The sequence below is a fragment of the Callorhinus ursinus genome, unplaced genomic scaffold, assembly GCF_003265705.2.
Source record: "Callorhinus ursinus isolate GAN/ISIS: 27379988/994484 unplaced genomic scaffold, GSC_fseal_2.0 scaffold69, whole genome shotgun sequence".
Taxonomy (NCBI): domain Eukaryota; kingdom Metazoa; phylum Chordata; class Mammalia; order Carnivora; family Otariidae; genus Callorhinus; species Callorhinus ursinus.
In genome coordinates this window covers 3,592,702-3,610,291 of record NW_027397131.1, presented here as the reverse complement: position 1 = coordinate 3,610,291, position 17,590 = coordinate 3,592,702, and the positions used below count along the sequence as shown (strand labels likewise).

General features: G+C 43.1%; 1 protein-coding gene across 2 annotated transcripts in view; it reads right to left on the bottom strand.

The window, feature by feature from the left end:
• Positions 1-14,814, bottom strand: part of RHOBTB1 (Rho related BTB domain containing 1) — a 117,965-nt gene extending 103,151 nt beyond the window's left edge. Inside the window, exon 1 of one of the 2 annotated variants that reach the window (XM_025850275.2) lies at positions 14,661-14,814. The gene's annotated coding sequence lies outside the window, so the exon portion shown is untranslated. Of the gene's footprint in view, positions 1-14,197; positions 14,217-14,660 lie in introns of those variants that run through there. The other variant, XM_073886183.1, reaches the window with a different exon arrangement.
• Positions 14,815-17,590: the final 2,776 nt, after the last annotated feature.

The following is a 17,590-nucleotide window of genomic DNA, read 5'->3' as shown; positions in this document are numbered from 1 at the left end:
TGAATACCTTCCATGAAAGCTGAAGGGCAAAATAAGTACTTATGCTTGGAGGTAGTTATTATTGCCATAAAATTGTATTATTCCTAGAGACAAGCATGAAGCTTGAATTAGGGAAATACTAAATATAATCCCACTGACTCCCAATTAACAAATCACCCAGCACTTCCCCCTTGTTGTACCTTCCTAACGCGCGCACACACACACACACACACACACACACACGTGCACGGAGCTTCTTTCCTTAAGTCATGTTCTCAGTAGTGGGGGCAGGGGGAGCTTCTGAAGGAAGTCACTGATTGCTGGCAATTGTAGGCCAGTCACTGCTCAATAGGGGATGGAGCTGCAAGGAAAGTGTGAACCTAGATGTGATACAGGACTGACAGCTGCACCCAGTCCTTGGGGCCAATCCAAAAGGGAAAGGAAGAGAAAGATACAACCAAATGATTATACAGTTGACCCTTGAACAATGCAGGGGGGAGGGGTGCTGACCCCGCATGGTCAGAAATCTTCCTATAACTTTTGACTCCCCCCAAATGTACCTACTAATAGCCTACTGTTGACTGGAAGCCTTACCAATAGCATAAGCAGTTGATGGACACATATTTTGTATGTTCCATGCATTATATACTGTATTCGTATGACTAAGTAAGCTAGAGAAAATGTTATTAAGAAAATCATAAGGAAGAGAAAACACATTTATAGTACTGTACTGTATTTATCAAAAATCTCTGCTTCTAAGTGGACTCCTGCGTTTCGAACCCATGCTGTTCAAGGATCACCTTTAAGGGTGTAACAACTCACAGCTTGAGTCCTCATCCTTGAAATCCACATGTTTTTTCTTGGCTTCCTTGAAATCTCGCTTCCAATCTTGCAGGAAACTCCTCTCAATTTTCCTCTTCTGGCTCTTCTCCCTTCCTTAAATGTGGGCCTTCATCAAGGTTCTCCACTTGGCAGCAATTTCACTCACACCCATGGCTTAAATGTCTTAAATTAATACCTTTTTCTCATGCTTTCTGGGCTAGATCCTCACCCTTATCATCTCCTGAATTTGCTTTTCTTTCTGAACCTAAAATCAGTGGGACTGCCACTCTCCCTGGCTGGAACATGTGATGTCCTCTTCATTCTCCCCCATCACTGCACCTCCCAGACACACACGTCTAACTGATTATGACTACTTCGTGCATAAGAAGCTCAACTTCCCTTTGACATGTCCAAGGCCATCATCATGGCAGAAACTCATTCCCTGTCTACCATCTCCCATCCAGGCAGTAGCCTCCCATCTCATGTACTCCCTGCTTTCAGTACCCATCAGTTCCCAGCTCTCCTGATGATCCCGGTTTTCTTCCTCAACCTCACGCTTCTCCACTTGCTTGAAAACTTCTGACACTTCCAGTCAGTGTAGGATCAAGTCCAGGCATTCCTCAGCAGAGCTTCCCAACATCCCAGATCAGTGCATTTACTACTTTCCACATAACCTCTCTAACCATACCAAACCATCTCTTCACTCTTCCTCTCCTCCAAAAAGTGGTTTGCCTCTGTGATTTTGCTGACTAGCTTTCTGCTGTCTGAAATGCTCATTTTTTTAACACCCAGTTCAAATACTACCTCTTTCAGGAGTCTTCCTGAATTCTTGTTTAAGAATTTAGTGTACCTTTCTCTGCAAACCCAAGGATCCTTAATTGCAACCTTACCACAAAAATCCCATTTATGATACTCTGACTATATGCTCTAAACACAGCAGTGCCAAAAGCCCTCCTAAAGCTTATAGTCTAGCTAGGGAAACCCTCCTTTATTCATATTTCTAACTTCCATGGGATAATATTTGATATTTCATTTTATGGGTGCTCTACAAATTATAGATTAGATGATTTTGAAACATCAAATAGCACTATGAGAGGCTCTGAACATAGGGTTAAGAACACCATTCTAGAAAATATTTTCGGAATAAGTGACAATAGCAAGACGGTCCAAATTTGGGACACTAAAAGAATGGAAGGAGAGAGGGTGAGGAAAAAAAAAGTACAGAGGGACATGTTATTTTTCTCTTTTTTAACACAAATTTGTTTGATCATTTTATAAAGATCAAGTAAGGTTTATATCTGAGGGAAGATGTTGCATTTGTTTCAGTGAATCAGGTCACAAAATATTTAGTCACTCTGCATTTGAGATTATCACATGAAATATATTTTATGGCAGATCTCCCATTAGGACTGGAAAATATCTTCCTGGTACCTGTCTTAGTGCCTGGCACATAGAAAAGATTTTAATATTTGTTGACTGAATAAGCGCTTGCTCATCCAGTTTCCTCTCTCCAGCTGCCTTCCAATCTCGTTTCCCTTTTAGAGTCAAACTACTGCAAATAATTACCAATAGTCATCTTTCTTTTCTTAACTCCCATTGGCAGCTCACACCTCTGCAGTCTGACCTTTGCCTCATCACAGCGCTCACTGGCTGACCTATTAACTTCCACCCCCACCCCCGCAACGCATGCGCAGACAGTTGTGGTGTAGCCGGTGCCGGAAGGGAAGTTGAGGCTGCGGCTCACCCCAGAGAAGTTGCTGAGAACGTGCTGTGCGATGTGTCAGCCCACAGCCTCCTTCTTCTAAACAGGGATGCCAGCAAGTGGGTGAGGCGAGTCAATACTGCTTCATGAACATTTGGTTTATTTACCCTGGGCACATAGGCACCACTGGGTGGAGGAACAGGCAACGTTGTGCTCATAAAATTCCTTGCTGTCAGGTTCACGTTTTCTCCAGTTCAGACCCCAGGACCTCAGACTCTTCGATGCTCAAATTCCACCCCAGTTCCACTCTATCGTGGTCACCAGCATGTCAGAATGGCTTTCTTCTCTATCATACTAGCTCCCGAGGTATCTCGTTAGGAGAGATGGAAAATATGAAATGTGAAATCTTCTAAATAGGCATGACTGCAAAGAGACCCAGTTAGAACTCTATTTCCCATACATTCCACTTAGCGATTTCCCTTTATGTTAATTCAAAACAATTCTCTCCTGATCGGTGCTCTCCACTCTTGCTAACTAAAATAAACAGTTCTTCTCAATCTTCCACATTCAAGCTGACCACTCCCACCCTCCTGAAATGAAATCCTCACTCCCTGGCCCTTCCTGCCCCCCATGATCCAGCAATTTCCTGGGTTTCCTTCTATTTCACTACTCTTTTCATCCTTTACAAGCTCATCCTTCACTACTTGGCTGTTATGGATTTGAATTCCTTAAGACCTTTCGTTCCACCATTCACTTTATAATCTTCCTGTAGGCAGTCATGTCCATCTATGGATCATATCCACCATAGCCAGAACTTTGGATTAAAATGAGTCCAAGTTTACATCCAAACCCTAGAGCTTTCTGACAAGCTCCACACCCACAATCCAATGTCTTTTTGCTCTGTCCTCTAATGTTCCCTACAGAACTCAAACTCCACATGTCCAGCTGAACTCAGCATCTGTCTCTGCACACTTGTCCTCCTCCAGTGTTCCCTTACACTTCCGCATGGACGCCACATCAGTATTGCAGAAGACGGCCGGTCCATTTACCTCTTCCCTGTCTCTTGAATCCATTCACTTTTTAGAAATCACCACCTGAAGGCCGTGCTACCAGTATCTCTACTGAAAATGTTCAACTGGTCTGCATGACCTTCTCCCCGTGCCAACCTATACTCTGCATTGTAGCCAGAAGTATTTTCTTGAAATAGCAAATTGATGATGTAACTCATTACAATTCCCCCCTCCCCTCCCCCAACCTTCTCATTGGTTCTAGGATGAAGACGTATTTTTTGCTATGGCCAAAAAGCCTTTCATGGTGGCGGCCCCTGATCACATTTCTGGACTCATGCTCTTCACCCCTGCTCTCTGTACTCTAGCCACTTGATCTTCCTTCAGTCTCTCACATTGCCTCCATTCTGCTCTTCTCACCACATGTCACAGCTTTCCACACCTTCCATGTCACGCCTTCTGCCACTACTCCTTGTCTGGTTGACTCCTATCTGTCATTTAGATCTCACTTTCCAGAACCTTGTGTCTCTACTCTGTGGCATATTTACAACAGTTTCAGTTTCATACCGATTTGTGTCATTCTTTTACTGTCTCTCTTCCCCACCAGACGGCCCCTAGGCCGAGTGAGGACAGGGGATACCTGAAGCTGCTCATCGTATCCTAACGGAGTCTGGCACTTAGTGGGTTCTCGGTAAAGTTGACTTTATTGAACACGTGTATAAAATGAGCGTGAAAATAAACACATATAAATTCAGTGTGAAAAATGTACCCATTGCGTAGCGTTTGAAAATTCTAAAGATAAGCACTGTGTTGAGATCAGTAACAAGAGCATTGGGAGCTTTTGGAGGATTTAAGAAATTAAAGTAGGAGGGCTTCTTTTCTCACACAGATTGAGTAGTGGGTTGATGGGAGTGATGGGGATTTTTTTTTTTAAGATTCTATTTATTTATTTGACAGAGAGAGAGTGAGCACACGCACAAGCAGGGGGAGAGGGAGAAGCAGACTCCCCGTGGAGCAGGGAGCCTGATGTGGGACTCCATCCCAGGACCCGAAGATCATGACCCGAGGCAAAGGCAGACGCTTAAGGACTGAGCCACCCAGGTGCCCCAGCAATGGGGATTTTTTTTTTAATGAAAAATTTCACCTGGGCCAAAGCAACTTTTTTTTTTTTTAAGATTTTATTTATTTATTTGAGAGAGAGAGAGCAGCGAGAGAGGGAACACAAGCAGGGGGAGTGGGAGAGGGAGAAGCAGGCTTCCCGCTGAGCAGGGAGCCCGATGCGGGGCTATATCCCAGGACCCTGGGATCATGACCCGAGCCAAAGGCAGATGCTTAACGACTGAACCACCCAGGCGCCCCCCAAAGCAACTGGTTTAAGCATATGAGAAATATGCTAAATTATGAAAATGTGCTTTTAACTCTATTCTTGCCATTTTGCCCCTACATATATTGAACAAGAGCCATAGTAAGGAGAGGAAGAGATGATTGAGACCAGGGACGTGCTGGGGAAGCAAAGGAGAGAAGATGTTTCAAAAATGTTTTAGTCTCTGGATTGTGGGTATTCTGCTGGGTATGCCTTTTTATATCCTTGCTTCTAAAATCCATGTCATTACATGCAATATAATTGTCTCTGCTTCCATATGGTGACAAAATTCTAGCAACTATATCAGGATCTCAATAAATAGGCAAAACAAAAATGTTGCATAAGTTGTTTTCCCTCAGTTACTTTGCAAATAGAACCCCCCAATAATAAAACACAAATTTTGTAAATTAGAGTAGTATCAGTTATGAATGCCATTTTGCAATTATGAGAGTAAAAACATTCTACATTGAAATAAGAAATGCCATCTGATTTCGATTTAACTCAAAGGGGGAAAAACACATTCCATTTAAGAATGACAAATAAAGCTGTCAATGTGATCCATTTATAGCCCCTCTGAGAATGCCACAAATCCACATAATGTTCCGAGAAGCTAGTTATTGTATTTGCTCTCTCAAAGAGAGAAGGAGTAGAAGTTCCCGTGACAGACTGTTATCCAAGGAAACTAAGGTTAGGGGGAATAACTTAACGTTAGTCAACATCCTAGGTGCATACGCCTTCGAGGGGAGAACGAGAGCTTTGGGCATCTTACTTAAATAGTGTGTGGCAGTGGAAAGCGTGGACTGCCGCAGCGACTGGTGGGGTGTAAGACAATGGAGAAAGCTCTTTGTTTTCCTTGTCTATCCCCCATCCCTCCTCCTCTGAGCTCTGCGTGGGTCTCACTGACCTCATGAGGCCTCTTTCTGCAAGGAAAGCCATCTTCATCGTAAACATCCAAAGTGCCAGTTATGTTTGAACATTTATTATGGGTTATTTCAGGCTCAGGTACAAGGACGCTTGCCACAAACATTGGAAATATAATCTCCATTTTTTATTATGAAACTGAAACTTCCTTCTTTTAAGAAGCAGTTTGCTATTAAATACATATCCCTGTATTCATATATAAGTATATGTAAAACATGACCCTCTACAGGACATAACTGATTATATTTTTCTCCTTCACGTTGGCTGCTAAAAACTGAGAACAAAATTTGTTACTATCTTCTAGCAAGAGTGTTGAATTTCATGGCATAAATTTTGAGTATGAATCTCTCTCCTGGCCCCGTCTTATGTTCTTAGCCTTATTTTTTTTCCTTTGACTCATTTTTTCTTACCTATTTGAAATATATTTTATATTGCTGTACAGTATGTATTTTTATTAGCCTTTCTCTATAAGCCTTAAATCCTTTCCAGCGTATAAATAAAACATTCAACATTTATGGATGCCTTTTTTTTTTCCTTTGGAGGGTTGCAGAATTTTCCCAAGACAATATATAATTTATTACTATAGATGCATGAATATTAACACATTGGTATTCATAGTAATTAAATTTTTTGTGATATTTAGTTTAATATTTCAGTTAGATTTTCTTAATATTTATATATATACCTTTAGAGCTGGGATTCCTAGCCTGAGGTCCATGGACTCAAATTATATGCAAAATTTTGAGCATGTAAAATTTTATTAATGAGGCATTCATGATTTTAATCCAATTCTGAAAGGTGATTTTGACCCAAAAGATAAAAAAAAGATTACTGCTTTGTAGTGGAATAACCACAGAAGACCAGGTCTTAGTCTTCTGACATTCAACTAATGATAGGCTATTTATTGACTACCCACTAAATGCCTGGCCCTGTAACAGATACTCAGTAGCTATTAGAGCAATAAACAGCAATAAACGTGTAGGCTTGACCTCTGACATCAGGGTGCTTCTAGTCCAATGGGGGTGAAGGTAGACAATAAAAAAATGAACATAAAACAAATAAGCAATATCTGAGGGGAGAATATTTGAGGTAAAGGGACCAGCTAATGTGAAGAAGGGAGATATTATAATCCCATAGCTCTTCTAGGAAATATGAGTGGTAGATCTCCAAATTCACTTTCAGTACTTCAGTCTAGAATAATCAGACTATGCTCTTATGCATGAAAGTCAGAAGTCTTTTCCTTGTTTTCATTTTCTTTTAAAGTTAGATTTCCTAATGTGAGGGAAATGTATCTTCAGAAAAAGATTATACATTAACTTCATTCATTGAGTATTTGAGTCTCCCATCTTTTTTTTTTTTTTTTAAGATTTATTCATTTGAAAGAGAGAGAGAGAGCACAAGCAGGGTGAGAGGCAGAGGGAGAGGGAGAAGCAGACTCCCTGCTGAGCCGGGAGCCTGACGAGGGGCTCGATCCCAGGACCCTGGAGATCACAACCTAAGCCGAAGGCAGATGCCCAGCCATCTGGGCCACCCAGGCGCCCCTGAGTCTCCCATCTTTAAGGCACTGTGGGAGATGCCCTCAAGGTGCTCAGCACAGCCCAAATAAAATATAACTGCCATACCTGGAACTGTAATGTACCATAAACCAATCCCGTATTGTTCTCTACCATAGGTTTATGAGCCAAGTAAATTCTAGGGCCCAGACGCTTTAATATACAGTTTGAAACCCAAAGCTCTTTAGAAAGGCACCAATCACCCTGTAAAAGTTGAAGATGGATGAGCTGGAGAAAGCGACACATCATGAAAACTGGGATTAAACATTCTTTGAAATAAGAACATTGTACTCTGTGGTTTGGAAAATGCTCTAAAGAGCCCTTGCTGTGTAAATCAATAAATTAAGATGTGACTAAAGATCATAACTATCTCCCACATTATCAGGTGTTTTCCTGAATTAAATTCTTTATGCATATATTAAAGAAATAACATACCGATAAGATGAAGATGACACTGAGGTCACAGAATTCTATGGGACGCCTCCTGGGTCCCGGAACCCTTGTGAGAGCTCTGTGCACATGCCCTGGGAGGGAGGGCTGTTACTAGTTCTGTTTTACAGAGCGGCAGAAACTGAGGTTTGGGGAAGCAAAGCGATTTGCCTGGTCACAAAGCTCGTCACAGGAGACAGCTGGGATTGGAACCTAAACAGTCAGACTCCAGAGCCCCTATGATCCCATTTCCTGCATTATCAGTCAGCTCTGGGAAGGCAGGTGGTTGCGAGAATTCTCTCTGATAAACTCATCTGCTTTGTGGTTTAAATGGCTTTGGGGAACAACTTTCTGAATGATTAGTCTGAGCTTATCGTGTGCAAATTAATTTAAATATTAGCCAAAGTGAAACAGTTAAGATGGCAAATCTGCTATGAAGAGTAACACATGCAATTAAAGTTTCCTTGACTTTGGTTCGGAGTTTATGATTTAGATTGTCCATAATATTCCCTCTCCTCGGAAAAATAACGAAGAGTTGAATGTATTTATTTTAAGATCCTCAGTTAAAAATACAAACATTATTTTACTAACTTGTTTCTGCGCTTACTGTTTTTTGATAATGAAATTTTAACTTGGAAAAGGGAGATTTTAAAGCTTTCCCTAAATCCAGATCAAACAATCATTTCTCTCTCTTTTTTTTTTAACTCCCCCAAACCGTCAGTATCCTAGTGGTAGGGACCACTGATTGAATATTTATGCGCTATCACCCACTGTGCCAACACTGTGCAACCTCATTTTATCCTCACAACAACCCTGTTAGTAGCTCCTATTATTATTCCCAATTCCCAGTTTAGGAGATTGGGTTGGGGCCCACAGAAGTTGCACACACACCTAAGGCTTCCCAGCTCATTAATGGAGGAGCTTACACCAGGCCTATTGACCCTAGAGCCCAGGCCACCTACAATTTCACTCTGCCATCTCCCTTTGTCTGATGTCTTCTCATCCGTCACCGATACATCACTAAGGATGCTCTGTTTCCCAATATAGGCAGTCTAAAAACCCTTTAGAATTTAAGGCTGTCCACAATCTGGACTTTTTTAAAAACTAGTCCAAGCTAATTTCTCAATATTCCTTACTAAGTATCCTGAAAGCCTAAGGGAATCTGCCTTCTGTCAAAGCTTTAAGAAATCTCCTAAACCCACAATCCAGCTAAATTCTCCTGCTTTTAAAGGCCAAGTTCAGGGGCGCCTGGGTGGCTCAGTCAGTTAAGCATCTGCCTTCAGCTTCAGCTCAGATCCTGGGGTCCTGGGATCGAGCCCCGCATCGGGCTCCCTGCTCAGTGGAGAGTCTGCCTCTCCCTCTCCCTCTGCTGCTTCCCCTGCTTGTACTCTCTTTCTCTGTCAAGTTAATAAATAAATACAGTCTAAAAAAGAAAAAAAAAAGGCCAAGTTCACATTCCACTTTTCCAAGCTACCTTCTAAACCCATCAGCACAGAGGAAGTAGTTTGAAGAGCTGGCCTCTACTGTCTACATTGCAGATGATCCTGATGTTCCCAAGAGCTTTGGCAGCCTGGGATCCATGGAATACTATGAGGGTTCTGTTGGAAAGTGCTATTAGGCATTTTTCTCAGGAGCATGTTCAGAGCTTTTATCAGTTTCTCAAAGCTTAACAACCACTCAATATTACCGTCCCCTTCTCCCCCGCTGGGCCCACCTCCAAGTTCTGGAAACTGATGACATTAAATGCTAATGTTCACTGAGCAAGGTTGCCAGATTTAGCAAATAAAAATATTATATGGGACATGCCTATGCAAAAACATGATTTGTTGTGTATTTGAAATTCAAATGTAACCGGGCATCACGTACTTGATCTGCAGCCCTTTCCTTGAATGTTTTGTGGATATTAACCTTATCTCTCTACTATACCGAATGTAATCATCTGGAGGGCAAGGGGCTTCATTATTACTCCACAGGACTTAACATGTAAACTTATTGCTAATTACTGATTTACTTTTGTGGTCCAACAAAACATTTTGGAACATTCTTGAATTGGGGCCGATATCAAACCCAATAGCTATATCATGGTTATAGATATACAGCTTTTGCTACAAGGAAACAGATTCCCATCATACCTAGTATGCTATTTGCTAGCTTCAAACACATCAAACTTTTCCCTAATTATCTTTGTTTAAAAAAATCCTCTTATAAGGAATCTGGGAAAAATAAAAACATACTAAAAATATTATTGGATCTCAAAGTGAGGTCTTCAGACTATTTGAGAAAATCACAAAAGGTGTTAAAAATGCAGTTGTCTGGGTCCAATCTCCGACCTATTAATTCAGAAATGTGCAGAAAGGCTCTAAGCAATCTGGGTTTTTAAAAGCCTTCCAGATGATTTTTATGCCCTCTAAAGTTTGAGGACTGCTTTTTTTATGGGATGTAATACTCTAGCAAGGATTGCTCTTTAAGTTAGAGAAGAAAAGTTATTTTAGTCCTTAAAAACAAGCCAGCATCATTTGGAGTTCAAAATATCAATCATTTTTTAAATGTATCTTGAATCTATCATGCTAGTGGTAAATGCTCAGCCCTGTAGATTTGCCATTTGGAGCTCCCCAGCATTTAAACAGAACTGGTAAACTAATGATAGGTATTAAAAGGCTGCCTGATGGATCATTAAAATAGTAAATGAGTCACTGAAACTTATACAGGCCATACAAAACTTAAAAATAAGATTATCTGAAGTAGAATGTTCTGCTGTGTACCAATGCTGCTATCCAGGATTGGTCTGGGAAACCTAAGGCTTTTTGGAATTTCTGGAAAAAAAAAAAGTGTCCTTGCATAATGCTCCCTACCCCTGTTGACTGGGTGGTCCCTGGGATTTTTGACTTCTTGGTGAGAGGGGTGCTAGTCTGGAAGTCAGGACGCACAGGTTCTATACTTTATGTTCTGTGTGTCCTCATCCATAAAGCAATGATTTGGACCATTAGTTGGTCTCCAATGTATGTTCTGAGCCCAAGTTCCTATTATCATTCTGAGGTTCTGTTTTCTGTTGTCAGATATGGGGCTTGGACCATATGCAGTGTGTCTGCTTATCCAGGGTGTCCCAGGGTGGTTGCGCTGTCTCCATTACTATACTTGGATCCCCATTCGTAACTCAGGCTCACTGTAAGCATCGATGATGCTTCATTCGGGTTTTCGCAGGGATGGGACAATATATTGGCCATTAGTACATGTCCTTTGTAGGAGATATTCATTATATAATTATAATCATATAATTCATAATTATTCAACACACACTTATTGATCACAGCTATGTGCTGTGTGTCACTGTGCTAGACCCTGAGAATACAATAATGAAAAATGTCAGGCAGAAAGAGCTCTGGCTTCATGCGGCTTACAGTCTGATCGAGGGAATGATGGAGAAGATAAAAACAATAGCCACATATAAACAGACGTGTAAATAAAATAAGTGCAGTTTGTACTTGGTGTTTTAGAGGGATCACTGGGCCTGGGATAGAAAATAACAGAAGAGTGTTCAGGAAGAGCTTCTTGGAGGAGGCGATATTTTCTTGGACTGGCAGGAAGGAAAAAGAGACCAGGGAGGGGGTTGGAGGAAAGGTCAGGGCAGGGAAGAGCATATTCTGGAATCCCGTGGGAGGAGCAGTTTATGTGCTTGGCATCCAAATGTCCCTTCCATCTCTGAGAGTGAATTTAATCCAAAACTAGAGAAAGGAAATCAGAGGCCCAGAGGGTTTAAGGGACTTATCTGAGCTCAAATGGCCAGTTAGTCAATGGGAGAACTCTTCCATGCCTCAGTCCAGAATGTGAGCCCTTCTGAGGGAGCAGGATCACAATACAGCAGGAAGCACCACAATGCTTTGGTTCAAATCCTAGCTCTTTGACTCATCAGTTGCTCCTCCTTTGGCACCAGAACTTCTTTGAGACTCAGTTTTCTTTTGTGTGAAACACAGATGACATCGACCACATCAGATTGTTACAGGGATTGAATGAGATAATGTGGCTCAGTGCCTGGTATATCACAGGCATGGTGCTTGATAAATGCAAACTCCTTTGATTTTTCACTGAGTGCACTGTCACCCATACCAAACTATTGGAAAATAAGTGGGGCAGAGGTTAAGTTATTTGGATAAAGGAAGATTGCTAGCAGAGAGGAAGTTCTGGAATACCGGGCTGGGGCCCATTCAGCAGCTACCCATCTGAGGGCTGAGTGGAGGAAATGAGGAAGGGCCACTGAATGTGGGAAGATGTCAGGAAAAACATCCCCAACTTCGTGGTTCTGCTCACAGTTTAATCTGCTAGTGGGGAAACTACAGTGGTCTTCATAAAACAGAAAAGACCATCCTTAGTAATGTTTATACTTACAATTTGCATATAAGAAACAGGTTTTGCTCTAGGAGACCAGTAAGCAGAAAAATGAGACACTTTATTATTAACTACACGTAAAGAGAAAAATGTGATGTTAACATGTCACTCAATCCACTGGGAACAAATTAATTTAATTATCTGCAGGATATTAAAATGATTGCTGGTATTAAGGATACTTAAAAAACCAAGCCCATGATATCGGAAGAATGAATAATTTATCTAAGTAACTATGAAAATTTTCTGCATTGTGAACAAAACCACAGATTGAACTTCAGCCTTAAAATACCGAGAGGCATATTTCATGGATTAAAGCAAAATCCATTTGCTCTCCCCTTAGACACACCCAAAACGTGGGGGAATATTTACGGTTCAGGCACGCTCGAACCAGGGCTGAATATTTCTTAGTTTCAGAAGTTCACTGGGTCCCTTTTCCCCCAGCCATAAGGTAAGTGCCATTCCATATATAACTTTTTGAAATGCTGCTTACTTTATGATTCTCTGCCGATGGTGCCTTATGGGAGAAATTTTATTTCAAAGTTTCACAGGATGTGAATTGAACTCATTATTTTACTCCAAACTCATTGTTTAATTGACAGGAAACATGCATTCTAAATCATCTTGTATGCATGGCAGAAGCGCTACATAAATTTAACAATGGGTGGATTATTACTCTTTTGCATATTTATGGAATTTTACATTCAGGAAGCATTTTACAAATCTTTTATTAGTTAATCCTTACGCTTATGAGTCAGTCTGACAGGTGGTAAACAATGCTTTGGGTTTTAAATTGCCAATACGTGAAAACTTTAATGGGGAAAAAAAAACTACGGCATTCCTCCTTCCTCCCAAACTTGCCAAGAGCACATGTTTGATACCTTTTTTCCTCTCACCAGAGACCAAAGCTAGAGGCCGGCAAGCAGGTTGGTGTCCACCTGAAACACAAGGAGAAGGGAGCATACTGGGCTCCGTCCCAGGTCAAGTGGCCAACATCAGGGGAAACCTCGCAAGACACCAAGGTGATATTGACAGCATTTCCAACAAAGATGCATCCCAGTAACAGAGCACATACAAAGACATATTAGGAAGCAATTTTTCTAAAACTATACAGTAAACTTGGTTTTCAGTTCTAATGATGCCATACTTACTGGACTCACTCTCTAATGACATCACTAGTTCTTTTCAAATGAATGCATGTATATTAAAGAAATAAAACCTAACTCAAACTAAGAGAATTTGTATTTTCTTTTTTCAAAAAGTCACAGATTGAAAACACTTAGCAGCTTTGAACACTCACTTCAAGCTTTTTAGGATCCTCCATTGTGCCCCTCCTCCAGGTAGGAGAAGGTGTTGGAGAGCAGGGCAAAGAAAGCCTCTGTGGATTAAAGTCTCAATGTTGACCCAAACCTTTTACAGCCTAGGGCTTTCAGAGCTACCAAACCAAGAGAAATCAATCACACATCACCTGAGGGCTGGACACGAGGAGCCGCAGAAGCTGTACCTACTTTCTGAAGATTCCAGCAGGGACATGTCCTGCCCAGATTTTAATCTCTTCTGAGTGACAGTGTCTCTATCCCTCTAATCCCTCAGGCCTCCACCCACCGCCTGCATTGTGTGTGTGTGATTGTGTGTGTGTGTGTGTGTGTGTGTGTGTGTGTGTTGGAGGTCAGTTGGGTTGGAGGGTGCAGAAAACACCCAAAGTATCTGGAAGCTAGCACCCTCTGTGTGTGTGTATGTGTGTGTTGGAGGCCAGTTGGGTTGGAGGGTGCAGAAAACACCCAAAGTATCTGGAAGCTAGCACCCTCTGGGGCCCCGTGCTTTCTCAGTGCAGCTGGGCAACTGTCAGGAGGTCAGCGTAAGGTAACCAACTAGGTCACCCCCCTTTCAGGGGTGCAAAGGGATGCTCCAAGCCCTCGCGTCCCCTGAGTGTGCGGATACCGCGAGAGCGCGCACGGAGGGACCCTCTGAGTCACACCTCCCACCCTGCGCGGCCCCCACTCCTCGCGACGCGGCCCCGCCCCGCCCGCGCCGACTCTACCTGCGGACGCTGGAGGCGCGGCGGCGACGGCTGGCGGTCCTGGGGTTGGCCGGGCAGGCGCTCGGGCTTTGTAAAGCCGCCCGACCCCACCCTCTCCGACCTCGGGCGCGCCCCCTTCCCCCCCCCCCTGCCCGCCTGCAACCGCCCCGCTGGGCCACCTCGCTGCGGCCGGCCGCCGCCTCTTTGCGGGGCGGGGGCTGCCGGGCCCTCCCCACCCTCTCTGCCTGCTCCAAGACCTTCGGGCGGGGCCCTGGGCCGCCCCCGCCACCACCCCACCCCTACCCCCACCCCCACCCCCACCCCCACCCCCACCCCCACCGGACCTGGCACCCCGCGGCGCCGGCTCCACCCCCCCCACCCTCGAGGTCCCCCAGCCCTGGTCAGCTCAAGTGCCTGTGACCCCGCCCTTGTCTGCGCAGGGCCGGAGGGACCGCGCCCCAGTGTCGGCGTCCCCACGACCCACCTCTGGGATTCCCGTGGGGTGGCCAGGAGTGGAGGGGGGCGACCCCTTCTACCAATGGAGGCCAAGTCTGGGGAAAGTTTCTGGCGGAGTCAAGGGTCAGCCTTTTCTTGTAGGGACGTTCTCTAGCCCAGAGATAGAAACCCAAGCGATTCTATCTGCGGTTTCTGCTGACATCACAAACCACACATCACTCGGTGTCGTGTTGGGTGGTGTACACAAAGACTCCCTATCATTACTGCAGCCTTCTGCACGTTCGCCCTTCAGAACCCCAGCCAAGTGACATTTCAGCGGAAGGGTTAAAGGAACTTAATTTTTTAATAAAATGTTAATGCTGGAAGCCAATACATTACATGCTAGTTCTGCCCCCAAGCTCCAAGCATGGTCACGTCTGAGTAATTCAGACCTTTCAGCGACCAGGATTACCTAGGCTGGTCACTACCTTGCACTTCCAAATCTCCAGAACTTTCCCTCTCTTTAGCCGTCTTTATTTCCCTGGCTATATGGAGGAGGGGTGAAAATGAAATGCAACAAAAACAATTCGAAGAGCTTTTAACAGTTGGTATAAAAGTTTATGGGAGAGACAGTCTGCAATCATTGAAAATAAGATTCGAAAATTATCTGTAGATCTCACTCTTCAGTTTTACCATTTTGCTTGAGTTAGAATTATGGAAGGCTAGGGGTATCTATTATTTTTAGCAGAAATAATACTTTTCTAAGAATTATTAAGCAGATTAAATGTATAATATGGTTATGATGGATCGGGGTAACACTCCCTTTACAGAAGAATGTGTTACCAGCTGATAGGAGACACATCTTTTTGGTGAGATAAAATTGGTTTTATCTTAGAAGGTAAATAATAGAGAAAGGTAAGCTACAAAACATAGAATCTCTATAGTCCTACCTGCCATCTAATGTATATAATGCCTTTTTGGCTTCCCTCTTTCTTCCAATTGCTCCTAATAAGCTGTAATTTAAAGATTGCTCAAAGCTTTGATATTATTCATTCTTTAAAGTATTTAATGAGGGCTCAAAAACTGCCTGGCATTGAGCTTGGTGCAGGTGATATAAGGGTGAACTAGACAGATAGATACAAGTCCTACCTTCTAGGAGCTCACATTCTATGGGTGGAGAGACAGCCACTAAATAGGCAAGTGCAAACATAATTAATTGTGTCTGTGAAAAGTATGTGGAAGTCTGGAGTGCTAGGAGGGGACACCCTCCAAGTAGTCTGACTTTTAGATTCCTATTTTGTTTTGAACGCTAGAGTTATTTCAATGCTGCAAAGTTTTTTTTGTTTTTTGTTTTTTGGTTTTGTTTTGCTATCCTTTCTTTCATGTCACATATTCAATCTATCAGGAAACCCTGATTAGCTCCAGCTTCAAAATGTTTTCCAAATCTAACCCTAACTACCACTCTCCCAAAGCAGCATTGCCTTTTTGGATTTTTGAAAAAGGCTCTGTACTTGTCTTCCTGCTCTCAATCTTGCCCCTATGGTCTATTATCCATGGAGAATTTAAGGTGACCCTTTTTAAAAGTGTATGTGTTAGCTCACACCAATCCTCTGCTCAAAAACCACCCAATGATTTCCCATCACTTTTTTTTTTTAAGATTTTATTTATTTATTTGAGAGAGAAAGAAAGAGTGTGCACGTGCGCGTGTGAGCCTGGGGAGGGGCAGAGGAAGAGGGAAAAGCAGACTCCCTGTTGAGCAGGGAGCCTGAGGGACTAATGCACTGACGGATTGATGGATGTGGGGCTCCACCCCAGGACCCTGGAATCATGACCTGAGCCAAGGGCAGATGCTAAACCGACCGAGCCACCCAGGCGCCCCCTTCCCATCACTCTCAATCACTTCCCAATGTGACAGTACAAACTTGACCTTAGCCACCAAGGCCTTACATGTCTGCCACCCTACCTCTCTTTACCTCCATCTCCGTCACTGTCCCCTCCCCAACTCTGCCACCCTCTCTGGCCTTTCTGCTGTTCTCTCTTCCCTTCGGCTCCTGCCTCTTGGCCTTTGAGCCTGGACTCTTCCTCTAAATATTTAGAGGCTTGCTCCTCAGTAACAGATATTTGCTCCCTCGTCCTCATATCAGAGGTCATCCCTCACCACCTATTCTAAAATAGCCTCCTCTCTCACTCTCTCTTTATTCTACTTGAGTTTTCCTTGTAATATACATGTGCACACATTTATTGTTTGTTGTCTCTCAGAATGAGAACAACTTGGTTATAGTGTCATGCACATAGAAGACACAAAATAAATATTTGGAAAGAAAGCCTATGAATTGGGGCACCTGGGTGGTTCAGGGGGTTAAGGTGTCTGCCTTCAGCTCAGGTCATGATCACAGGGTCCTGGGATCGAGCCCCGCATTGGGCTCCCTGCTCAGCGGGGAGTCTGCTTCTCCTTCTGCACCTCCCGCTGCTTGTGCTCTCTCTCTCTCAAATAAATAGATAAAATCTTAAAAAAAAGCATATAAATTATGTTATGGATTGAATGTGTCTCCCCAAAATTAATATGTTGAAGCTCTAACCTCCAACATGACCAAATTTGGAAATAGGGTCTTTGTGGAAGCAACTAAGGTTAAGTGAGGTCATAAGTGAAGGGCCCTGAGCTGACAGGATTAGTGTCTCTATAAGAAGAGACACTGGAGAGTTCACTGTAGTACTAAGGAAAGGCCACGTGAGCACACAGAGAGATGGCAACTGTCGGCAAACCAGGAAGAGTTCTCATCAGGCACCAAGCGCACGGGCACCTTGATCTTGGACTCCGCAACTTCCAGAACTGTGAGAAACAAATGTCTGTTGTTTAAGCCACCCTGTCTGTGGTATTTTGTTATGGCAGCCTTAGCCAAAGCCAACTAAGGTAAGTTACATAGAATGTAAAAGAAAGAGTTTATACTCATACATTATAGCCAATCATTTCAAGATTAC